Genomic DNA, 10226 nt, shown 5'->3' on the forward strand with positions numbered 1-10226 from the left:
GATCCGCAGATATTTTTAGATCCGCATGGTTTGGCAGATAAACAATAGCATCGATCGAAATTTAAAATCCGAAATTGGACCGTCAAAGCAGTCAAAATCAGAAATCCGCGCCCAAATTGTCGACAGATCCGTGATCAGATCCCGTTCTGATATGTACAGTTTCTAAATTGTTATGATAATTTTACTCTTCCTTCGGGAGAGTGTTGTGGTAGGTTTGAATAACGCTAGAACAAAACGGTCTGCATTACAAATAACTCCGTTCATCAGCTCTTTATTCTTAGGCGTGTGATCTTCTAACAGGGCAGGATCACAACCAAACTACATCTACTTTCACCGAGAAAATGCCGATAAACACAAAGTACGCAATTGAATAAAGTTCGAATTGTTTCTTAGCTTTGCGTTGTTGTTGATTTGTGTGCTGAATCTATTGTCTGCTTTCTTGACTCCTGGTGCTTTTCAGCGCTACCTTACAAATTGGTAAGCGTCTAACGCGGACGTAACTACGAAATGGCTCCCGTCACCAATAAAAGCAAGGCAATGGCGAACTCGTGGAATTTTTGTACAGTAAACATTAGAATGTGTCTAGGTGATGTCCAAGTGAAAGTTGTAGACTTCTTCGCAGCCCCCAGCAGTCGGAGTCACACAGCGCTCCCCGCCCGTAGGGGCTGCTCAGATTCGAACTGCATTCCTTTCCAGCTTTTAGCCCTAATCAAATTTTGGTCCCATATCTCGAGAGCCATCCTCGGGGATTCCCGTGACTCCGACTGCTGGTGGCTGCGAAGGAGCCTATTGCTTCTGTGACCAGACCGGGTCTAGAAGGGTATTCAAGGGACACGAGATTTGGCCTGAATCCGGTGCGGGATGCGGGAAAGGGAAAATAGTGTTGCGGGTATGCGGGATTTGCCAGGCCTACGGGATGCGGGATTGTACAAATTCGACAAATAACGGTGCAGAATGCGGGATTATACAAAATCAACGCCGCGGGGTAATGCGAGAAAGAACAAAAAATGCTGGGAACGCGGGATCAAGACCCCCCTTCCAGACCGTGACCAAAAGAAAATGCAAAATTGCAATGGAAACATAGATATTTCGTAATTGTGGTGCGATCATTTTAAAATATAACGTTAGGGATGTCTGAATAATCCAGGAGTAGTCAAACTTCTCAGAAAAAAAAAACATTAGGATCTGATTAGAAATTCAATTTTCCAATTCTAGCAAAAGGTTCGATAAATTTAAATAAGGCTCTACATTTCTAAACGCTGGTAAACTATTTTTTTTCGCAAAGAAGGCCGATGAGAAACTGACATTTCATTTTTTTTTTCCGCGTCTGCCAGAAATCACGCGGATTGTTGTGTATCGGGTGGCACGACTAACCTCTGTCGCACAGACATGACGGAAAAAGCTGGAAAATGCGCAATTCGAGATAGAGAAAGAAGACACAATTTCTTACATTGGCCATCGGTTCCTTGTATTCCGGAATGATTTTTGAAACACAAATAACGTGAGGCCGAAATGCACATACCCAGATTTTGGCTTTTTAAGATATTTTTTCCTTGATAATCCTTGCGCTATGTATGAGCTCAGGGACGAAAAGCTCAAATTTCAATGACACTTTACAAAAAGTAACATCAATTTAAAAAAAAGATATTTTGTTTGCTATTACTCACTAAGTACTTTGAGAAATTTTCCGCCTTAGTAGATGTGAAATGCAGGCCCGTAACATTCGGCCCACAACGGCCGAACGTTCACTTTCGGTTCTCAATAAGCGTGCTCTTTTGTAGATTAACTATAAAGCATAAGCTAGATTACTCTGGTTTGTAGCCAAATCCGACAATAAACGTACCGTGGAGATACTCAAAAGGCATAAAACATCCCTCTTTTTTCTTTCGGAGGTGGTCAGATTTTTATCAGAGAACTCCCCCCCCCCCCCCCCCAGGAAAAATTGGGTCCACTTTTTCGGAATCAGCACCCCCCCAAGAAAAATCCTGGGTTCGGGCCTGAAATGAGCTTATTTGAAGCGTTAAGTCATGTTTTTTCGTTGTCTGTGGCACATGGACAAATGAAGAACTCAAAGCTATTGTAATTTTTGTGTTTCTGTGTGTGCAAAAACGTGATAACGGTGTATTCAAAAAAAGGGCCGCACAGATCTCGGCTCTCTAAGCATGGAACTCTATAAGGCCGTGTGTCTTTAACCAAACACGAAAACATGAAACGGAAAACACCAAATAGAATCACGAGCGAAGAAATCTAAGAAATCCCAGATTCTCCTGTGGCACTGAACGAGTCCCTTGAGCCAGATGAGTTCCCCTGCCAGGTTGAGTCTTTTACCCCTTCTGGTACACTCTGAGGTGACAAGGACAAAGGGGGGACTAGTCTAGTGACCGCGGTTAGCGAGTTTCTACATGGTGTATGAACCGAAGGGGTCGTAGACAAGTAACTAACTACGTTTCTAAAACCTGTTCTTTTACCTAGTTCTACAAGTTTTTTTGTCTGCTGACGACTTTCTATGTTAAATATTTTATCAGGTGCTGCACTAAATCGTACATGTCTGTCGTCCTTCGGTACGGAACAAGTGCATTCAGCACTAGTGTTTGGATCTACGTCTTCCTGGGGCGGACAGCCGAGGCGATTCCCGGAATAATGGTCAAACCATTGCTGGTTGACAGATACCACTTGAGAATCGTTCATGCGTCGTGGGCGTCGTCGTCTCCTCGGCTGCTGTTCACCACTGTCGCGGATGCGCCGCGACTCAACTATTTGCTTGTGGCAGTACCAAATGGCGACCACAGCCACAGCAAGAAGCAGTCCGACCACGAGGTAGACGCTGGCAATGGCTGGAACGTGCAGGGGACCTTCAACGGTCTCAGTTGGCTGCATCGACGCATTTGTCGACATATTCAAATCCCTAAAAAAAGTATTGGAAAGTTTTATAATAATGGGATAAATCTACCGGTAATGGAGCCGCCATTGACCTCCTCGGTGATGGTGAACCTAGATACTCCAAGGTAGCTTGGCGTGCCAAGTTTCAAGTGCGACTAAGGTTTGTTGTTGGTTTACACTATCACCTGTACTTCACTGTCTGTTATTGATACCTTAGGTGAAGATTACAGAGTTGAATAAACGGATCTAGTTACATAAATAGCTTATCTCCTGTAAAAGCCGACTTTGGATGGTCTCATAAAAAAAATTGAACTGAGGTAGATATCTTTTGTCAGCAAATATTGGTCAGATTATTGATCTCTAACTGCTATGCCTGAGGGGTCCCTGGTCCCTCGGTTTATATTCCTTGTAGTGTAGGTAATATGGTATCAGTGGTATTTTAGGATTAAAATTCCTTATTTGGCGGATCTAGTAACCAATTTGCACCGAAATGTTACTGGAATTCCTAAGGAAGTAAGACGTTGCTTGAATGTTCGCTACTGCATTCAATCGACAACGAGAGAGAACAAATGCGATGGCTCAATTCCATAATAGTAGTTATGGTATAATCGAAATAGATGAAAGAATAAGATGGAAATAGGACTTCTCTTTATGGTTTGGTAGGAAGACGGCTGGAATGCATCAGACAGAACGCATTGACAAACGTTTCGCGGCATTCCGATATAATCCTTGTATGTAATCTTCAGTATTTTCAAAGTGCCGATATCGGGAAGTAAATATTTTGTGTATAGCGTTTATCAAAAACGTAAAACTAAATAAATTTATTCAAAAGGCAGCGCTTGGATATTCCCAAAAAATAAAATTTGTTTTAGAATAGATATTAGTGGAATTCTACGAGAAACGTAGGATTATTACGGACTGCAGGGCCTTTAGTTTTTTTAGGACCCTATTATCCGGCTGCCGGATCTTTAGTCACTGCTTAACCCATTTATTTATCCGACTGAACAAGAGTAGTGTTCGTTGGTAGCCAGACGTTTCTCAAAGACATATCTATTATCTTATTGGACGTTCTAGTCTACAATGTCGCTGGAAATTTTTTCGAGTCTGAATCTTGGCTGACTAAAAATGTATTTTTAGCATCAAGCACATGAATGTACTTCTTCTTCTTTTCGAAATCATTTTAGGAACGTCAAGTCTAAATATTTGCACGAAGCAAATTCATAAGGGCATCGAGTAAAAGCAATACATATGCCTTTGGATGAATCCCGGTCAGTGTCAATCCGGGACAGAAGAGGACGACGGATCGCTGTATATTTGTATATACTCCAGCAGAGTCGAATACCAGTTTTTGGTGTATTGTATTTTTCTTCTGGTTCACGAACACGACTATTTGAGCTTTTTGTATTTATGTATACTCCAATGATATTCACGATATAACGATGCACTTTTTGTCCCTTCCATGTTAATATTTGAAGGTTCCACTATATAGGAATCATATAGAAAACTTTGGCAATCCTTCAATAAGAAATAACCCATTTTTGACGGTCGCATTATGGTGTCCCCCCTCACCCCCCCCCCCCCCCCCCCCTTGCGGCCACCACTAGCTACGCACTTCTTGGTGAATGTGAAATGTTTGCTTCAACACTCTTACACTTACTTAGCTCGTCAGGGACTGTTGGTTTGAGTCGCTGCGGGGTCCGTGGTCTGTGCAAGACTTGTTTCGTGCAGGCCGTACGCACCTATATCCCTCATTGCGCATACGGAATTGAGATTACGCGCAATCACGATAGTATTTTGAATAACAAATTGTTACAATAATCAAAATACAGTTAAAGATAAACCATTTAATATTATTATGACTATTAAATGCTGAATGCCCTCGATGTGTCTTCTTCCTCTCCTAAAAAGATCATAAACATTCTTTCCTTTTTTCTTGGCGGAGGCTTTTGCAAAAACCTAATTTAAAAGCATGTTGCTTTGGCACTGAAAACGACACATTTCTCGATAGCAAAATGTGACCCTCGTGTAACTGTATGAGTTTGGTTCAGTATTGATGTCTAGATGCAATAGCTATCCAGTCTCAATAAGACAAAATGTCGAGGAGTTTGTTTGTCGTTTCCTTTTGTTTGCTTGTTTAGGAGGAGTTTATATCTCTGTTGATCGGAGATTACAAGTAAATAACGATGTATATAATTCAAATACTCAGTGACAGTAGCGCATCTCGGTCTACATGTGGTCTGGACAAGTATTTTTACGGCTGTAAGTGGGAATTTACAATCTTCGTGTATCCACGTTTAGATGGTTTCACATACCTAGGCGGGCGAAGTTGAACGGTCTTGTCATAATATCATATCAATTTTGATTTGGCTCAACTGTGGGCTCAGGCTATCGTATGGACCTAATAATAGGACTAGAGTTCATAAAAATATTGTCACCTTTTAACTGGCAAAGTGTAGGCGCGGCCTTCGGGGTGTTGTCCTTTATAGGAAAACGTCTTTTTATTTTATATAAACAATCTCGCTCAAAACCTTTCCCCGCGATGTCCCCAGTAAAAAGAAGGGGTGTAAAGTAGGGGTGGTGGGTGCAGATACCTTTGCATGGGAAAAGACTAAGTTGAGAAGGGGTATAGCAGAGGTGTGTCTCTAGGGGGACAAGGGTGTTAAATTGGATTTTTTTTTTTAGAATTGACGGTTTAGGCCCTCTTCAAGTGTGTTCTTCGCCTTCAAGTGTCGAGAGTCGTCATTAATAAATGAACTTTCTTATCGTCCTCTTCGAGGGTGTCCCTAATAAACAAACTCTGCTGTCGCCTTTAATTGTTGGATTTCGCCATTAAACAAACTCTCCTTACCCCTCTTCAAGTGTTGGATGTCGCCATTAAAAGAACTCTCCTGTTGTCCCCTTTAAGTGTCGGGTAACGATTAAACGAACTCACCTTACGTCTTTTCAAGTGTCGGATGTCGGTATTAAACAAACTCTCCTGTCGTCCTTTTCAGGTGTCGGATACCATTTAACGAACTCTCCTTAAGTCTCTTCAAGTGCCGTATGTCGCCATTAAAAGAACTCTCCTTACGTCTCTTCAAGTGTCTTATGTCGCCATTAAAAGAACTCTCCTGTCGTCCCTTTAAGTGTCGGATGTCGCCATTAAACGAACACACCTTACGCCTCTTCAAGTCTCGGATGTCGCCATTAAACGAACTCTCCTGTCGTACTCTTCAATTGTCGGATATCGATTAAACGAACTCTCCTTACGTCTCTTCAAGTGTCGGATATCGATTAAACGAACTCTCCTTACGTCTTTTCAAGTGTGGGATGCCGGCATTAAACAAACTCTCCTGTCACCGTCTTCAAGTGTCGGATGTCGGCATTAAACGTTCTCTCCTTATGCCTCTTCAAGTGTCGGATGTCGCCATCAAACGAACTCTCTTATCGTCCTCTTCAAGTTTCGGATGTCGCCATTAAACGAACTCTCCTTACGCCTCTTCAAGTGTCGTATGTCGCCATTAAAAGAACTCACCTTACGCCTTCAAGTGTTGGATGTCGCCATTAAACGAACTCTCCTGTCGTACTCTTCAATTGTCGGATATCTATTAAACGAACTTTCCTTACGTCTCTTCAATTGTCGGATATCGATTAAACGAACTCTCCTTACGTCTCTTCAAGTGTCGGATATCGATTAAACGAACTTTCCTTACGTCTCTTCAAGTGTCGGATGCCATTAAACGAACTCTCCTGTCGTACTCTTCAATTGTTGGATATCGATTGAACGAACTCTCCTTACGTCTCTCCAAGTGTCGGATATCGATTAAACAAACTCTCCTGTCGTACTCTTCAATTGTCGGATATCGATTTAACGAACTCTCCTTACGTCTCTTCAAGTGTCGGATGCCATTAAACGAACTCTCCTGTCGTACTCTTCAATTGTCGGATATCGATTAAACAAACTCTCCTTACGCTTCTTCAAGTGTCGGATGTCGCCATTAAACGAACTCTCCTTGCGCCTCTTCAAGTGTCGGATGTCGCCATTAAACGAACTCTCCTTACGTCTTTTCAAGTGTCGGGTATCGATTAAACAAACTCTCCTTGCGCTTCTTCAAGTGTCGGATGTCGCCATTAAACGAACTCTCCTTACGCCTCTTCAAATGTCGGATGTCGCCATTAAACAAACTCTCCTGTCAACCCTTCAAGTGTCGGATGTCGCCATTAAACGAACTCTCCTGTCAACCCTTCAAGTGTCGGATGTCGCCATTAAACGAACTCTCCTTACGCCTCTTCAAATGTCGGATGTCGCCATTAAACGAACTCTCCTGTCAACCCTTCAAGTGTCGGATGTCGGCATTAAACGAACTCTCCTGTCAACACTTCAAGTGCCGGATGTCGACATTAAACGAACTCTCCTTGCGCCTCTTCAAGTGTCGGATGTCGCCATTAAACGAACTCTCCTTACGTCTTTTCAAGTGTCGGATGTCTGTATTAAACGAACACTCCCGTCTTCCTCTTCAAGTGTCGGATGTCGCCATTAAACGAACTATCCTGACGTCCTCTTCATGTGTCGTATGTCGCCATTTAAAGAACTCTCCTGTCGTACTCTTCAATTGTCGGATATCGATTAAACGAACTTTCCTTACGTCTCTTCAAGTGTCGGATATCGATTAAACGAACTCTCCTTGCGTCTTTTCAAGTGTCGGATGTCGGCATTAAACAAACTCTCCTGTCGCCGTCTTCAAGTGTCGGATGTCGCCATTAAACGTTCTCTCCTTATGCCTCTTCAAGTGTCGGATGTCGCCATCAAACGAACTCTCCTTATGCAACTTCAAGTGTCGGATGTCGCTATTAAACGAACACTCCTGTCAACCCTTCAAGTGTCGGATGTCGGCATTAAACGAACTCTCCTGTCAACAGTTCAAGTGTCGTATGTCGCCATTAAAATAACTCTCCTGTCGCCGTATTCAAGTGTCGGATGTCGCCATTAAACGTTCTCTCCTTACGCCTCTTCAAGTGTCGGATGTCGCCATCAAACAAACTCTCCTTACGCCTCTTCAAGTGTCGGATGTCGCTATTAAACGAACTCTCCTGTCAACCCTTCAAGTGTCGGATGTCGGCATTAAACGAACTCTCCTGTCGCCGTCTTCAAGTGTCGGATGTCGCCATCAAACGAACTCTCTTATCGTCCTCTTCAAGTTTCGGATGTCGCCATTAAACGAACTCTCCTGTCAACCCTTCAAGTGTCGGATGTCGCCAATAAACGAACTCTCCTTACGTCTTTTCAAGTGTCGGATGTCGGTATTAAACGAACTCTCCCGTCGTCTTCTTCAAGTGTCGGATATCGATTAAACGAACTCTCCTTGCGTCTTTTCAAGTGTCGGATGTCGGCATTAAACAAACTCTCCTGTCTCCGTCTTCAAGTGTCGGATGTCGCCATTAAACGTTCTCTCCTTATGCCTCTTCAAGTGTCGGATGTCGCCATCAAACGAATCCCCTATCGTCCTCTTCAAGTGTCGGATGTCGCCAATAAACGAACTCTCCTGTCAACAGTTCAAGTGCCGGATGTCGCCAATAAACGAACTCTCCTTACGTCTTTTCAAGTGTCGGATGTCGCCAATAAACGAACTCTCCTTACGTCTTTTCAAGTGTCGGATGTCGCCATTAAACTAACTGCTCTTATGTCTTTTCAAGTGTCGTATGTCGCCATTAAAATAACTCTCCTGTCGCCGTATTCAAGTGTCGGATGTCGCCATCAAACGAACTCTCCTTACGCCTCTTCAAGTGTCGGATATCGATTAAACAAACTCTCCTGTCGTACTCTTCAATTGTCGGATATCGATTTAACGAACTCTCCTTACGTCTCTTCAAGTGTCGGATATCGATTAAACGAACTCTCCTTACGTCTTTTCAAGTGTCGGATGTCGGCATTAAACGAACTCTCCTGTCGTACTCTTCAATTGTCGGATGTCGCCATTAAACGAACTCTCCTTACGCCTCTTTAAGTGTCGGATATCGATTAAACGAACTCTCCTTACGTTTTTTCAAGTGTTGGATGTCGCCATTAAACGAATTCTCCTGTCAACCCTTCAAGTGTCGGATGTCGGCATTAAACGAACTCTTCTTACGCCTTTTCAAGTGTCGGATGTCGCCATTAAACGAATTCTCCTGTCAACCCTTCAAGTCTCGGATGTCGGCATTAAACGAACTCTCCTGTTAACACTTCAAGTGTCGGATGTCGGCATTAAACGATCTCTCCTTACGTCTCTTCAAGTGTCGGATGTCGACATTAAGCGAACTCTTCTGTTGCTGTCTTCAAGTGTCGGATGTCGCCATTAAACGAATTCTCTTGTCGCCCTGTTTAAGTGTCGGGTGTCGCCAACAAACTCCCTTGTAGATTCAAATGCTGGGTGTCGGTATTTAACGGGCCCTCCTATTCCTCTCTCTTTCTGTTATATTATACTTTAGAGTACAAGGCCTCTCGCCTCGAATAGCCATTGCTAACTTCGGGTTGTTTTTTTGTTGTTGTTGCTGGATGATCGCACATCTTCGCATATCTTTTACAATCGCTGTTAAATAGAAAGAATTGTCAATTCTTATTCTGACATAATCAGGCGAGGATAACCCCAAAAGGTGGACCCGAATTTAAATTGGGGCAACTCCGCGTTGTTTTTTGTTGTTGTTCCTGATGATCGGACATCTTCGCTAGATCAATGCACAGTCTTTTGCAATCGCAATTCAATAGAAAGAATGGACAATTCTTGTTCTGACATAATTAGGCGAAGATAAATCCAAAAGATGGATCCGAATTTAAATGACCATCAATCCGTTACCTGAACTCTCCTGCGCAGTACGATCAACCCTTGCCCTTGCCTAGCCGAGTCGAAACTGTGAACCGTCTATATGTCGGTTTGAAAGCGGAAAGGAAAGCAACGTAAATTCGTCTGTGTCATATTTGTAACGTTGGTAGATAAGCAGAAAAAAATGACATGTATTACGTTATCTACACTGTTAGTTTCAGGGAGTTATTTTTACTCCACTCAGAGAGTAAAAACTACTCTTTGCGATGGAGTACTTTTAAAGGAGTAATTTGAACTCCTTTATTGGAGTAAAAACTACTCCACTGAGGAGTATTTTTTTTTGTTTACTCCCTTAACGGAGTAAGTTTTACTCTGCTAAGGATTAGTATCGAATGTTTCTTAGAAAAAGAGTGATTTTCACTCTTGTTGGTCAAATAATGGAGTAAAAAGTACTCTTTTCTGGGGGGTAATTTTAGCAGAGTAAAAGCTACTCCAACTATCTGAAGTGAAAAGAGTTATTTTTACTCCAGATGGTCAAGAAATGGAGTAAAAAAGTACTCCTTTGAG

Source organism: Nematostella vectensis, chromosome 2 (assembly GCF_932526225.1).
Source record: "Nematostella vectensis chromosome 2, jaNemVect1.1, whole genome shotgun sequence".
Taxonomy (NCBI): Eukaryota; Metazoa; Cnidaria; class Anthozoa; order Actiniaria; family Edwardsiidae; genus Nematostella; species Nematostella vectensis.